This window comes from Pongo pygmaeus, chromosome 17 (genome assembly GCF_028885625.2).
Source record: "Pongo pygmaeus isolate AG05252 chromosome 17, NHGRI_mPonPyg2-v2.0_pri, whole genome shotgun sequence".
Taxonomy (NCBI): Eukaryota; Metazoa; Chordata; class Mammalia; order Primates; family Hominidae; genus Pongo; species Pongo pygmaeus.
In genome coordinates this window covers 32,665,733-32,680,432 of record NC_072390.2, presented here as the reverse complement: position 1 = coordinate 32,680,432, position 14,700 = coordinate 32,665,733, and positions in this window count along the sequence as shown.

Below are 14,700 nucleotides of genomic sequence, written 5' to 3'. Positions count from 1 at the left end.
AGGGAGGCTGTACCCTGCAAAGCCACAGGGGCAGAGCTGCCTAAGAGCATGGGAACCCACCTCTTGCATCAGTGTGACCTGGATGTGAGACCTGGAGTCAAAGGAGATCATTTTGGAGCTTTAAAATTTGACTGCTCCCTAGATTTTGGACTTGCATGGGCCCTGTAACCCCTTTGTTTTGGCCAATTTATTCTATTTGGAATGGCTGTATTTACCCAATGCCTGTATCCCCATTGTATCTAGAAACTAACTAGCTTGCTTTTCATTTTTCAGGCTCATAGGCAGAAGGGACTTGCCTTGTCTCAGATGAGACTCTCGACTGTGGACTTCTGGGTTAATACTGAAATGAGTTAAGACTTTGGGGGACTGTTGGAAAGGCATGATTGGTTTTGAAATGGGAGAACATGAGATGTGGAGGGGCCAGAGGCAAAATGATATGGTTTGTCTGTGTCCCTACCCAAATATCAACTTGAATTTTATCTCCTAGAATCCCCATGTGTTGTGGGTGGGACCCAGGGGAAGGTAATTGAATCGTGGGGAGGGGGTTTTTCCCGTGCTATTCTTCTGATAGTTAATAAGTCCCACGAGATCTGGTGGGTTTATCAGGGGTTTCTGCTCTTGCTTCTTCCTCATTTTCTCTTGCCACTGCCATGTAAGAAGTTCCTTTCTCCTCCTGCCATGATTCTGAGGCCTCCCCAGCCATGTGGAACTGTAAGTCCAACTAAACCTCTTTTTCTTCCCAGTCTCAGGTATGTCTTTATCAGCAGTGTGAAAACGGACTAATGCAGTCAGGCAATTCTCTGAGAAGCTGAGGAATAGTGCAAAATGGTAACGTGACTAGAGCAAAACGAACTGCAAACTACATGGAATTTTGGTCAGTGAAGTTGCCAAGGGTTGGTACAGTAAGCAAGGGTGTGGTGTGGTGAGGCAGGAGATATGTGGGTAAGGTGGGAGGGTAAAATGCCTCATATCAAGCAACTGAGTGAGCGGGGGACAAGTCCCATCAACATTCTGTAAGAGGGTTATGATAGTGGAATCATTTCTCCTCTGCAGACCTTGAGACCTCTGACTTGGGAGAAAGAGATCATTTGTTCTGAAGCAGGAGACTCCACCCACCAGAAACTTGCAGGTTTAAGAAACAAATGGGGATGGCCCCTGAGTTGTTTGCCTATTAAGGGGAGGTGACAGCTCCTTTGTGGAGGAAGGGAGGGTAATCAGTAGCCCTCCATCAACGGCTCTTTCCACTCCTGAGAAAAGAGGAAAACATCAGTGCTGAAGAAGCCAGTCTGTTTGCTAGAAGACATGGGTCCACCCTAGGGAACTCGAAGAGGATACAAACTAGACCAGTGTCCCAGCAGAGGGATGGAATGGTGGGGAAAATTACTCCCTTTTTATCTTTCAGCCTTAGAAGTAGGAAGAGGATCTACTCTCTACAAATTAGAGACTAAGTTAGTTGCCCAGGCACTTAAGAGAAGTATATTGTTCACAAAGACAAACAATGCAAAATTCCATCAAAATGCTGGGAGACAAATGAAATGGTTGTAAAACGGATTCCCTAGGTATCTGACAGCTTTGGAATAGGGAAGATGAGAGTAGGTCTATTGGAGAGAGTTGGTTTTCTAGGCACCAGGAGGGTCAAGGGCCAAGTTATTTGGATCCTTGAAAAGGAATTTTTGATCTACTCTCACACCCGCATCTTCATGCCTCACATCCTGGAAGAGGGATACGGAGAAGTGAAACAGTTGGTTACTCAAAATTGTCCATTTTCAGGAGAGGGAGGAAAGATGTGGAATTGAGTCAGGCTAGAAGCAGAATTGGCTGTGGAGGCCTGGAAAGGGCTGGGAAAGGCTGGCACTTCCAGCAAAATCCCCTGATGGAGGGTGACGAGCAGGACAGACAAAAAAGTCGCCCAGCGGTGGATGCTCTCAATCTGTGCATGGAAAGAAAGGAGTAACTGGGTAACCGGGAGCCAAGAACAGCATTATCTTGATGTCTTTCCTTAAAGCAACCTCTATCCTGGGGCAAAGAAAAGGAACTTGGGGAGTTCCATCAAGTAGGTATAGTAAGCAAGGGTGTGGTGTGGTGGGGCAGGGGATGCTATACTATAGTTTAGCATTAATTATGTTTGGTTAGAAACATTGTTCTGTTGGCCTTTCTGTGTCCTGTTGAAAACATTGTTTATCACAGCCTAACTGCTGGCAGAGTTTCTCAAGCCCTGATTAGAATGTGGCTTTTAGGGGAAGGGAGGGTTAGGAGACTTCAATTCTACGGGACAATCACTCTGAGAACTGAAAATGCCACCCAGAGCTAATAAAAGCCAGTTAAAGCTCACCAACCAAAGAAAAGACCACAGGTCTTACCTACAGAAAATAGTTGCATGACTGTACTTGCTGTAGTGAGGAGGAACTGGTCATGGGATATCTCAGAAACATGGAGCAAGGAGGGGCTTTTTTTTTTTTTTTTCCCGAGACGGAGTCCCTCTGTTGCCCAGCCTGGAGTGCAGTGGCACGATCTCAGTTCACTGCAACCTCCGCCTCCCGGGTTCAAGCAATTCTCCTGCCTCAGCCTCCCGAGTAGCTGGCATTACAGGTGCGTGCCGCCACACCCAGCTAATTTTTGTATTCTTCGTAGTGACGGGATTTCACCATGTTGGTCAGGCTGGTCTCAAACTCCTGACCTCAAGTGATCTGCCCGCCTTGGCCTCCCAAAGTGCTGAGATTACAGGCGTGAGCCACCGCGCCCAGCCAGGGAGGGGCTTTTTATAGGGTTTGGCCTTTGTTCGGTGATTCTAAGAAGGAATGGTTAGTCTTTTTTTTTTTTTCTAACTACGGTATAGCATTAATTATGTTTGGTTAGAAACATTGTTCTGTTGGCCTTTCTGTGTCCTGTTGAAAACATTGTTTATCACAGTCTGACTGCTGGCAGAGTTTCTCAAGCTCCGATTAGAATTAAGGGTCCTGTTTGGGGAAAGTAACTTGGCTGCGTAGAAGGCCATAGAAACGGTTCAGTAGGACTGCAGTTTCAGAGGAGCACTCCGTGAAAATTTCAACCACAGCAGAGGAAAATAGGGACTTTGACTTCTATGGAGATAGCAGGCTGCTCGGCCACTGTGAAAAATCTAAGGGGAGCCCTGCATCGGATATCCAGAAGCTGTTACCTGCATTTCCAAGGATGCTGTACCCTGTAAGAAGATTTAGAGATGTGTGAGAGATGTAGGGACATGAGGAGAGAACAGCAAAATTATATAAAGTGTAAGATACTGTGTACTTCCCCTTCCTGTTGTGGTTGGCTTTGAGCAAGAACACCTTGAGGATTTGGCTTTGAGTTACAAGCAGTTAGTTTCTCTTAGGCTAGCAAAGCTGGAGACAATACACAAGTGTATACTTCCTTTTCTTCTGAAAAAGCAACAAGGTTGGACAGATTTAGTTTTGCACATGTGAGGCAAAAACATTCTCTAAAATGAAAAGGGTTGACATAACAGGGAATCTAAAATGTTCAGTGTGTGTGTGTGTGTGTGTGTGTGTGTGTGTGTTTACTTCTTTATTCTTTTTTTGAGAAGCTTTCTTTTTTTTTTTTTTTTTTAGGTTTACATCACCGGAACAGGAGGAGGGACACACCCAACAGCTGTAGAAGCAGGAAATATCTAATACAAAACTAAAGTACAAAAACATGAAAACAGAGTCTTTGCACATATTTTGTTCCTGCTAACTGCCTTGAAAAAGTCTACATTTCCTATACATATGATTGGGAATTGGGAGGGTTTGGTTCTCTTTGTGCAGCATATTCAGCATGATTTAGGCAGTTTTATCTCTGCAAATTTATGTTTCCTTTGCAGAAGTATTCATTTTCTAAATCACATCTCAGAAGTATCGAGAGTTATGTACCACAGGACAGCAGGGGGCAATTATAGGAGTCAGATTCACATCAAGCCAGAGTACAGTCTGTGAGGAGGAACTGACCCAGGCTTGGCAAATGTCAGCGTGAATTAACTTTTTTTTTTTTTTGGCCAGGAGTCTTGCTCTGTCGCCCAGGCTGGAGTGCAATGGCACAATCTCAGCTCACTGCAACCTCCACTTCCCCAGTTCAAGTGATTCTCCTGCCTCAGCCTCCCGAGTAGCTGGCATTACAGGTGCGTGCCACCATGCCCAGCTAATTTTTGTATTTTTAGTTGAGACAGGGTTTCGCCATGTTGGCCAGACTGGTCTCAAACTCCTGGCCTCAAGTGATCTGCCCGCCTCAGCCTCCCAAAGTGCTGAGATTACAGGCGTGAGCCATCGTGCCCGGACTTAAATTAACTATTAATAGGGATATTTAGAACTGAAAAATACACATTTTGAGGAATGTGACAAATAAAAAGTGTCCTTATTTTTCATAATTGATATGGTTATGGATGGCTAATGATCTTTGTGCTATATGATCTGTGTATCTTGTGTGGGGATGCTGCATTCTAACTCTAGAACCGGCTAATTGCCTTGTAAGGGGAGGATAAGTAATATAGTTTTAGAGAAGAGATTATTTCTCTCTAAAGAAAGTGAAACTTAGATAAGAAACGGAAATTTAGCCCGGGCATGGTGGCTCACGTCTGTAATCCTGGCACTTTGGGAGGCCAGGGCAGGCGGATCACGAGGTCAGGAAATCGAGACCATCCTGGCTAACACAGTGAAACCCCGCCTCTACTAAAAATACAAAAATTAGCCGGGCGTGGTGGTGGGCGCCTGTAGTCCCAGCTACTCCGGAGGCTGAGGCAGGAGAATGGCGTGAACCTGGGAGGCGGAGCTTGCAGTGAGCCGAGATGGGGCCACTGCACTCCAGCCTGGGCAACAGAGCGAGACTCTGTCTCAAAAAAAAAAAAAAAAAAAAAAAGAGAGAGAGAGAGACTATGTTTTTAGAACAGTTTTAGGTTCACAGCAAAATGGAAAGAAAGGTACCCCCTGCCCCCACACATGCCAGTTCCCTGGTTTTCAACATTGCCCACCAGAGAGCAGTGCATGTGTTACAATGAGGGAATCTATGCAGACACATCATAACCACTGAATGTCCGTAGTTTACATAAGGGTTCACTCTTCATGTTGCACATTCTGTGGGTTTGGACAAATGTATAAGTGACTTGTATTCACCACTACGGTATCAGACAGAATAATTTCACTGCCCTAAAAATCCTCTGTGTTTTGCCTGCTCATCTCTCCCTCTTCGCAGCCCTTGGGCAACCACTGATCATTTTTCTGTCTCCATAGTTTTGCCTTTTCCAGAAATGTCATATACTTGACATCATTCAGTATGTAGCCTTTTCAGATTGGCTTCAATATATTCTTTTCTACATCCATCACCTTTTTTGTCCCATTTGGTTCAGTGTTTCTCAAAATGTGGTGTTTGAACTATCTCTGTCAGAACCACACGAAAGTTGTTAAAAATATACATTCTCAGTCTCATATTTGACTGATTCAAAATATTAATATCTGGGTGTGGAACCTAGGAATTTGTATTTTAAACACACAGTACAGGTTATTCTTATGCATACTATAGTCTGAACACCCAGTAAAGTCTCTACTATGCTGCCAGGAATTAAGGTGGGGACCTATGTTCATAAAAGGTGATAGTGGCCGGGCGTGGTGGCTCAGTCCTGTAATCCCAGCACTCTGGGAGGCCGAGGCGAATGCATCGCCTGAGGTCAGGAGTTCGAGATTAGCCTGGGCAACATGGCAAAATCCCGTCTCTACAAAAAATACAAAAATTAGCCAGGCATAGTGGTGGGCACCTGTAGTTCCAGCTACTAGGGAGGCTGAGGTGAGAGAATCTCCTGAGCTCAGGGAGGTGGAGGCTGCAGTGAGCTGTGATTGCACCATTGCACTCCAGCCTGGGCGACAGAGTGAGATCCTCTCCCCACCACAAAATAAAAGTAATAGAATTTACAAAAAAGGAGCTGGCAGTGATAGCAATAGAAAGGGACCCCAAAGGGAAGATCGGGGCTTCAAAGTCTAGCTATTCTACAGAGCCCATGTGTAAATTCCCCATCTATTGCCAATTGTGGAGTTTTAATTTGATTGATATTGCAGGAGCTAGCGATTTCCTGCAGACTTTGACTCTTTCTTTCTGGAGAAGCCTAGAAATACCTTATGTATTATTTGCCAACAGATGAAGCCTGAGGTTTTCAACTTGGACTACTGTTAAATCCTTATGAAAGTGATCTTCTTTGAACTAGACAATACCTTCTGTAACCATTTTAGTAGGATCTCCCTTGAGTTTCAGTTCTACCTTCTCCAAGTTCTACAAAGACTCCTCATCACTATTTCATCTGGAGCCCAAATGAAAGGTTGGAAATTACTGATCAGTCTGCTGTGTGGCCTAATGAGGCCTGGACACCTGAGTGATGACACAGACTCACAGGAGCCCCAATAATAATTTATACTTGCTCTTTGTGACACATGCGTGCCATGCACACCCAACTCTATGTCTCTGTATGGTCAGTCCCTCCTTCCCTCTCTCCTTTCCTTCCCTCCACATGCCTTATGCCATTGCTAATCTCCTATGGAAGCAAAACTCACGCTTTGTTCTGCTTCCAGTATGATTAAGCACATCACATACTATAGATAGGAACAAAATCAAACCACTTCACATTCTTAAGAAAAACTTAAAAGAATAGGGTCATCCTGACTGGTTCTGGTCTCCAAAATAATAAACTCTAAAAAATTTGCAGGGAGCCTGGATTCTCTAAATAAGGCTGTCCCTGACTTTTGCTATGCTGATGTCTAAAGACATGAGTGATCTTTCCCTTTTTTTTTTTTATTAATTTTTTGGAGACAGGTTCTCACTCTCTTGCTCAGGCTGGAGTGCGGTGGCACAATCATGGCTCACTGCAGCCTCGACCTCCTGGGCTCAAGCGATCCTCCCACCTCAGTAGCTGAGACTACAGGTGTGTGCCACCATACGTGGCTAATGTTTGTACTTTGTTATAGAGAAGGGGTTTTGCCATGTTGCCCAGGCTGGTCTTGAACTCCTAGGCTCAAGCGATCCACCCATTTTAGCCTTCCAAAGTGCTGGGTTTACAGTTGTGAGCCACCATGCCTGGCCAACATGAATGATTTTTGCATATATGATACCTGTATGAGTAAGTTGCTTTTTTCCTCACCTTCGACAGGCTGATATAAACTTAGTGCCCTGATAATTTTGCCTTTCTTTCCATTTAAATACTTGTGTTTTGAATTTGCTGAGCCACTCTTTCTGGCTTCATCAGAAAGAAGTCTGACACCCTTATACTGACAGCTAGTGAAGTTTCTCTTTCCTTGTCTCTTTTTCTTCTGTTTTTAATTTTCAGAGTAGAATTAGGCTTTTTAAAATAGTACATAATTTTAAACTGACAAATAAAAATTGTATATATTTATTGTGTACAACAGGATGTTTCAAAATACATATACATACCATACTGGAGTGGGTAAATCAAGCTAATTACCATATGCATTACCTTATATACTTATTATTTTCATTATGAGAATCTCTTTCCTCTTCTAAATGCGGAAGTCTCCTGAGAATCCCTGTGGCACTCTCTTCCAACCCTTTGTACTGTGCTCTTGGGAATCCCTTCTATTGCAGTAATAGCACTTCTCTCCCCCAGCTCAATGAAAGCATCATCATCTACCCAGTGACCTAAACCCTAAACTTGGGAGTCATCTGTGATTCCTACCTCTGCTCACTTTTTTTTTTAGACAGAGTCTTGTTCTGTCACCCAGGCTGGAGTGCAGTGGCACGATCTCGGCTCACTGCAACCTCTGTCTCCCGGGTTCAAGCAATTCTCTGCCTCAGCCTCCTGAGTAGCTGGGATTACAGGCACCTGCCACCACACCTGGCTAATTTTTGTATTTTTAGTAGAGATGGGGTTTCACCATGTTGGCCAGGCTGGTCTTGAACTCCTGACCTCGTGGTCCACCCACCTCAGCCTCACAAAGTGCTGGGATTACAGGTGTGAGCCACTGTGCCCGGCCAATGAATGACTACTTCTAATAAAGTGTCACAGTTATTTCTGGTTTTGTGCCTGTTTTTTTTTTCATTTGTAATCTGTCTTTTTAATCTTGTGTTCAGTGCTCATTGAATTGCCCTTTGTTGCAATAGCTAGCTAGAAAAGGATTAGGTTTGGCACCTGGGAGCACAAGTCCTCACTCCCAGCTCAATTTACTCGTCCCTAACACCATGTTGCCTCTTTAATGCTGTGCAAATAAAAATATTATTGTGCTTCTCTAGGCTCACAAACCACAGTTTCAGTTTCTTTTCTGATAATCAGTTTCGTTTCTTCATAGTTACACCTCTTGTTGGCAAGCATCACGTTATTTTCCAGCAGCATGTTTCAAATATTGAAATCCCTCATCCTTGGGGAACTATAGCTGTTTAATTATTTAAAATAGCATGAAAATAGGTGTTTCAATCAACCACAGTATTTAATGTTTCTGGTAACAGATATCATCTGAGAAGGAGCTCAGTATATTTACTGATAAAGCACTTTGCCTCCATCTTCTAATTGACCAAAACAAGGTCTATTAAAACTGAAATTCAGAAAAAAATTAACTAATTTTGCCCAAATTTCAAACAACACTAACAAACATTAGAATTTATTTTGAACTTGATTTATGGCCCTTATCAGACTATGATAATTTTTTCAAAACAATGATATATCTTGATATTTCAGCATTAAGTCCTATACATAGTTTCAGAGGATTTCAAGGAAAATTGAGAATTTGTTGTGAATACATATATAAGACATAGAGACAGCTGAATTAATGTGAAAATGGCTCAGTTCATATTTTATGAACCCCAGATGAGGTTATTTGTAGTGTCCAAGCTTTGGAGCCAAATAAACTTAGATTTTTTTTTTTGAGACGGAGTCTCGCTCTGTCGCCAGGCTGGAGTGCAGTGGCGCAATCTCGGCTCACTGCAACCTCCATCTCCCAGGCTCGAGTGATGCTCCTGCCTCAGCCCCCAAAGTAGATGGGGTTACAGGCATGAGCCACCATGCCCGGCTAATTTTTGTATTTTTAGTACAGACGGGGTTTCGCCATGTTGGCCAGGCTGGTCTCGAACTCCTGAGATTAAGTGATCTGCCCACCTCAGCCTCCCAAAGTGCTGGGATTCCAGGCATGAGCCACTGTGCCTGGCCTGATGATTTTTGTCCTTTACATCTCAGTGTCCTCACTTCTCAAACAGGAATATTCATCTAACAGAATTCATTGAAATAAGTGTCTTGCTCACTCAATGAATGACAGTTATTATTATGACAACATTCACAGTAGAATATCAGTCCTTGGTGGATAAATCAGGGTTTTTAGTTACAAGGAAAAGAAACCACCTCTGGTTCCTTTAAAAGTAGAAATATTATTTTTGGCTAGGAAATTGGGTAGCTTGTGGCTTTGCTGGGAGTTTGGCCAATCTGACTTGAAAGCTACATAGTCAGAAGCATAGCTAAAATCATGAACTGGTCCCATGGGGATACCACTGCTACCTGTCCCTTGCACAGCTAACACTATTCCACCCTAAGGTACGTGTGCCTCTGTTGCCTCCACAAACTGGGTACTGGTGCTGCTGCCCCATCAATCTCTGAGAGACAGAGTCCTATTCATGTGCATACATCTCGACTGCAGGGGAGACTGGAAAAAGAGCATCTGGCCTCCTTCAGTGGGAGGTGGTCTCTGTCTGCCCCTCAGATTTATATGATGGGGAATCCCCCAAACATCGGAAGGGACTGAGATGCTGGATAGCAAAAAATATGCAAGTATGCACAATACTTCCCCGGGAGCCACAGATTTTGGAGATTGGCTTAACTACTATCTTTTTCATATACTCCACATTTGATCCATTAATGCATCTGTCAGTTGCACCTTAAAAATCTGACTCCTTCTGCTCAGCTCCACCACTGCCAGCCCAGCTCATGTCCTCACTATCTTGTGCCTGGATTATTGAATCAGCTTCTTAACAGGTAGGCTGGCCTCTGTATTTGGCCCCGACAGTGTGTCTTCAATAGAGCAGTCAGAGTAGTTCTCTGTAAAAATATGTCAGACCATACCACACCTCTGCTCCAAGTCTTCCAACACATCCCATGTCGTTCGAGGTGAATGCCAAAGTTATCACAATGGCCTCCGAGGCCCTGCATGATCTTTTCTTCACATAATTCCCACTCTTCCCCACTGATCTCTCTGATCGCCTCCCCTGTAACTGTATCACAACATCATCCCGCCAAAACTCTGATCTTTGCACTTGTTTTCCCTCTGCCAGGAACACTTGTCTCCTAGATTGTTACACAACTTGCTCCTTTACTTCCTTTAGCTTTCTGCTCAACTTAAGAAAGATGTCTTAACAATGTCACCTTATCAGAGAGATCTTCTCTGACTTTATATCAAAGTGTGACCATCCAGCCCCTAGCACTCTGCATCCTTTATTTTTCTCCACAGCACATTGATCTCCATCTGACATTCTGTATATTTGTTAATTTTTTTCTGTCTCCCCCTATAGAATGTGAGCACCATGAAGATAGAGACTTTGATTTGTTATCTCAATTTCTACACAATATGTGTTTGCTGAATGGATGAATGATGATAGATCTTTAATAACTGTCACTTTATCATCTAACTAAGGTATAAAGTATGCTCAAAATGGTGTCCCTCCTTTCCACTCTTGCCAGAGTTTTATTTTTATGATAGATCTTATTATGCCATACCTGCTTATAAAAATTTTTTGTTGCTTCTGACTGCCAAGAGCCATGCTTCTCAATTTGGGATACAAGGGGGTGAGGAAGTCACAGGATAAAGCCATACATTATTCTAGTCCAGAGAGTCAATTTCACTTTTAGAATTTGGGGCCAGAGGAGAAGTTCCCAATTTTATTTGTCTTGAAAATTTCTGCCACATGTGTGTATACATGCAAGTGAAATTAGCAGAATCATGTTTTCCTATTTAGTTCAGTTGGGTGAAACCCATGAAAAGCCAAGAAGGAGAAAATTTTCTATAAGCAGTGAGTGATTTAAAAACTTGGTCTTTCTGTGTTGTTAGGGAACCTGGTCTATTAGCGCTGTAATTGAATCAGAATGCACAGGGTAATGATGAACAGTATGAAATATCAAGGGTTGTGGGATCTGATAATGAGGTTGATGTGGAAATAAACAGCAGCTTTCCAACCACAACTAAGCATTTGGTAAGCAATTTACAAAGCAATACTAGTCAATTTAGAAAGCTTATGAGGTACTCAAGTTTTTATTGAACCTCAGGTATTACTATTATGGAAACACAGTTGACCATAATTCTAAGTATCTCTTGTGTGAGAAAGCACTGAGCAAAAAGAGGAGGAAATTATCACAAGTGATACCTAAAAAACAACCACATATCTTTAAGGCAGCAATGGCTTAAAAAAACAAAGCAAAACCAACTACATGACACTCCAGAAAAGGAATAAGATGAGGTGGTTTGCTCCAGTGGACATCAAAATATAATACAGCTAGAGTAATTAAGGAAGTGTAGTATTAGTAAAGAGGATAAAAAATTGACCAACCAAACAGGCTAGACAATCCAGGAACAGAGGCATGCATTTATGGAAACTTGGTATGTAACAGTAAGTCACACATAATACAGCAGAGGAAAGATAGACTATTCAATAAATGATGATCAGACAATTTGAAAAAAAAAAAAGGAGTTGGAGCCCCTTTTAGTATAATACATAAAAACCAGCTTTGCACAATTTAAGGACTAATTTTTTTCTTTTTTTTTTTAGACAGAGTCTGTCTCTGTCACCCAGGCTGGAGTGCCGTGGCACGATCTTGGTTCACTGCAACTTCTGCCTCCCAGGTTCAAGTGATTCTCCTGCCTCAGCCTCTTGACTAGCTGGGACTGCAGGAGTGCACCACCATGACCAGCTATTTTTGGATTTTTAGTACAGACGGGGTTTCGCCATGTTGGCCAGGCTGATCTCGAATTCCTGATCTCAGGTGATCTGCCCTCCTTGGCCTCCCAAAGTGATGGGATTACAGGTGTGAGCCACCATGCCTTGCCATTAAGTGTTTTTAAAATTTTAAACTTCAAAAATAGAAAAATTTTAAACTTCAAAAATAAAATTTGAGGCCAGGCACGGTGGCTCATGACTGTAATCCCAGCATCTTGGGAGGCCAAGGTGGGTGGATCACCTGAGGTCAGGAGTTCCAGACCAGCCTGGCCAATGTGGTGAAACCCCATCTCTATTAAAAATACAAAAATTAGCTGGGCGTGGTGGTGGGCATCTGTAATCCCAGCTACTTGGGAGGCTGAGGCAGGAGAATCGATTGAACACGGGAGGTGGAGATTGCAGTGAGCTGAGATTGCGACACTGCACTCCAGCCTGGGCAATGAGAGCGAAACTCCGTCTCAAAATAAATAAATAAATAAAATAAAATAAAATAAAATTTGAAAATGCCTTTGTATTAGAGGAATTCTTAGAGACCAAAAAGTACAAATCATAATGGAAATAATTTGATAAGTTCTAATATACTGAGATCAAGAACTACCATTCATTAAAAGATCTCACAAAGAAAGGGAAATTACAAATCACAAACTGGGAAAAGATGTTATATAGACATAACCAACAAAATTTTAGTATCCACAATATGTAGAGAACTTTAAAAAAATCAATAGGAAAAAATCAAGCAATTTCATCAAAAAACCGGCACATTTAATCAGGTGTGGTGGCCTGCACCTGCAGTCCCAGCTACTTGGGAGGCTAAGGTGGGAGAATACCTTGAGCCAGGAGACTGAGGCTGCAGTGAGCCTGATTGTGCCACTGCACTCCAGCCTAGGCAACAAAGCAAGACCCTGTGTAAAAAAAAAAAAAAAAAAAAGGCTGGGCGCAGTGGCTCACTCACGCCTGTAATCCCAACACTTTGGGAGGCCGAGGCGGGCAGATCACGAAGTTAAGAGATTGAAACCATCCTGGCCAAAATGGTGAAACCCCGTATTTTTCTACTAAAAATACAAAATTAGCTGGACGTGGTGGAGCGCACCTGTAGTCCCAGCTCCTCGGGAGGCTGAGGCAGGAGAATCGCTTGAACCAGGGAGGCGGAAGTTGCAGTGAGCCGGGATTGCGCCACTGCACCCCAGCCTGGGCACAGAGCCAGACTCCGTCTCAAACAACAACAACAACAACAAAAGGCACGAGCCATGAATAAGCATTTCATAGAAGAGGATACACAATTAGGAAATACACACATGAAAATGTGCTCAATCTTTTTTTTTTTTGAGACAGAGTCTTGCTCTGTCATCCAGGCTGGAGTGCAATGGTGTAATCTTGGCTTACTGCAACTTCCGCCTCCCAGACTAAAGCAACTTTCGTGCCTCAGCCTCCCAAGTAGCTGGGATTACAGGCAGGTGCCAGAACACTGGCTAATTTTTTGAATTGTTAGTAGAGACGGGGTTTTGCCATGTTGGCTAGGCTGGTCTCGAACACCTAGCCTCAGTTGATCTGCCTGCCTTGGCCTCACAAAGTGCTGAGATTACAGGTGTGATCCACCACGCCCAGCCTCAATCTCATTTATAATGAGGTAGGTGCAAATTACAACCACAATGAGGTACAATTTCACATCTACCAGACTGACAAACATTTTCAAAAGTAAAACACTCCTACATGTTGACAAGGTAGTGGAGCAGCAGGTCTTCTATACTGCTGGAAAATAATTTGGCATTATCAGGTAAGTGTGTAAATTAGCCATATTCTATGACTCTTGATATATAAACCTATGCAATATTATATCCATCGCATAAGAACATCAGGATACAACAGACACATACTCATAGAAGCTTGATTTCTAAAAAGTAAAAGCAGACAAAGAAACCAAAGACCTGGAAATAATTTAAATGTTCATTGATAGGAGAATGGAAAGACAGTGGTGTACTCGTATCAAGAAATACTATATAACAGTAAAACGGAATAAAAAAAGAATGAACTACAGTAACTTGCATCAACATTACTGAATCTTACAAATATGATGAACAAAAATGAGCAGAAGAATGTATATGTGTACACATAGTTCAAAAACTCAAAAACTAAATAATTTATTACAAACAGAAGGAAAACAAATACCTACAAATTTCAGAATAGAGAATACTTTAGTAGTAGAGAGATGTCATTTTGGAAGGGGCTTACTGCGGTCTTTAAAAGTATCACTAATACTCTTTTATTTAAGTTAATGGTTTTAAGACAAATGTGTTTGTCTTTTCACAGACGTTTAGATTATGTATACTCTTTTGTATGCGTGAAATATTTCATGATATAAAAATGTAGAAACAGACTGAACAAGAAAATGTAAAGTGTTTGTAGAGGTACTGGCAGTTTAAGAACTCAATAAATTCTAAGTACCGTTTTTCATATGTAAGGAAAAAATCAACTACATGGATTTTTTTTTTTTTTTTGAGATGGAGTGCAACTGCGCGATCTCGGCTCACTGCAACCTCCGCCTTCCGGGTTCGAGTGATTCTCCTGCCTCAGCCCCCGGAGTAGCTGGGATTACAGGCATGTGCCACCACGCCTGGCTAATTTTGTGTTTTTAGTAGAGACAGATTTCCTCCATGTTGGTCAGACTGGTCTTGAACTCCTGACCACAGGTGATCCGCCCGCCTCGGCCTAACTACATGGATTTTTGAAGGAAAAATAATCAGTGCTTTACAATCAAAACAAAAGCATAATCAAACAGGTAATGAATTTTTT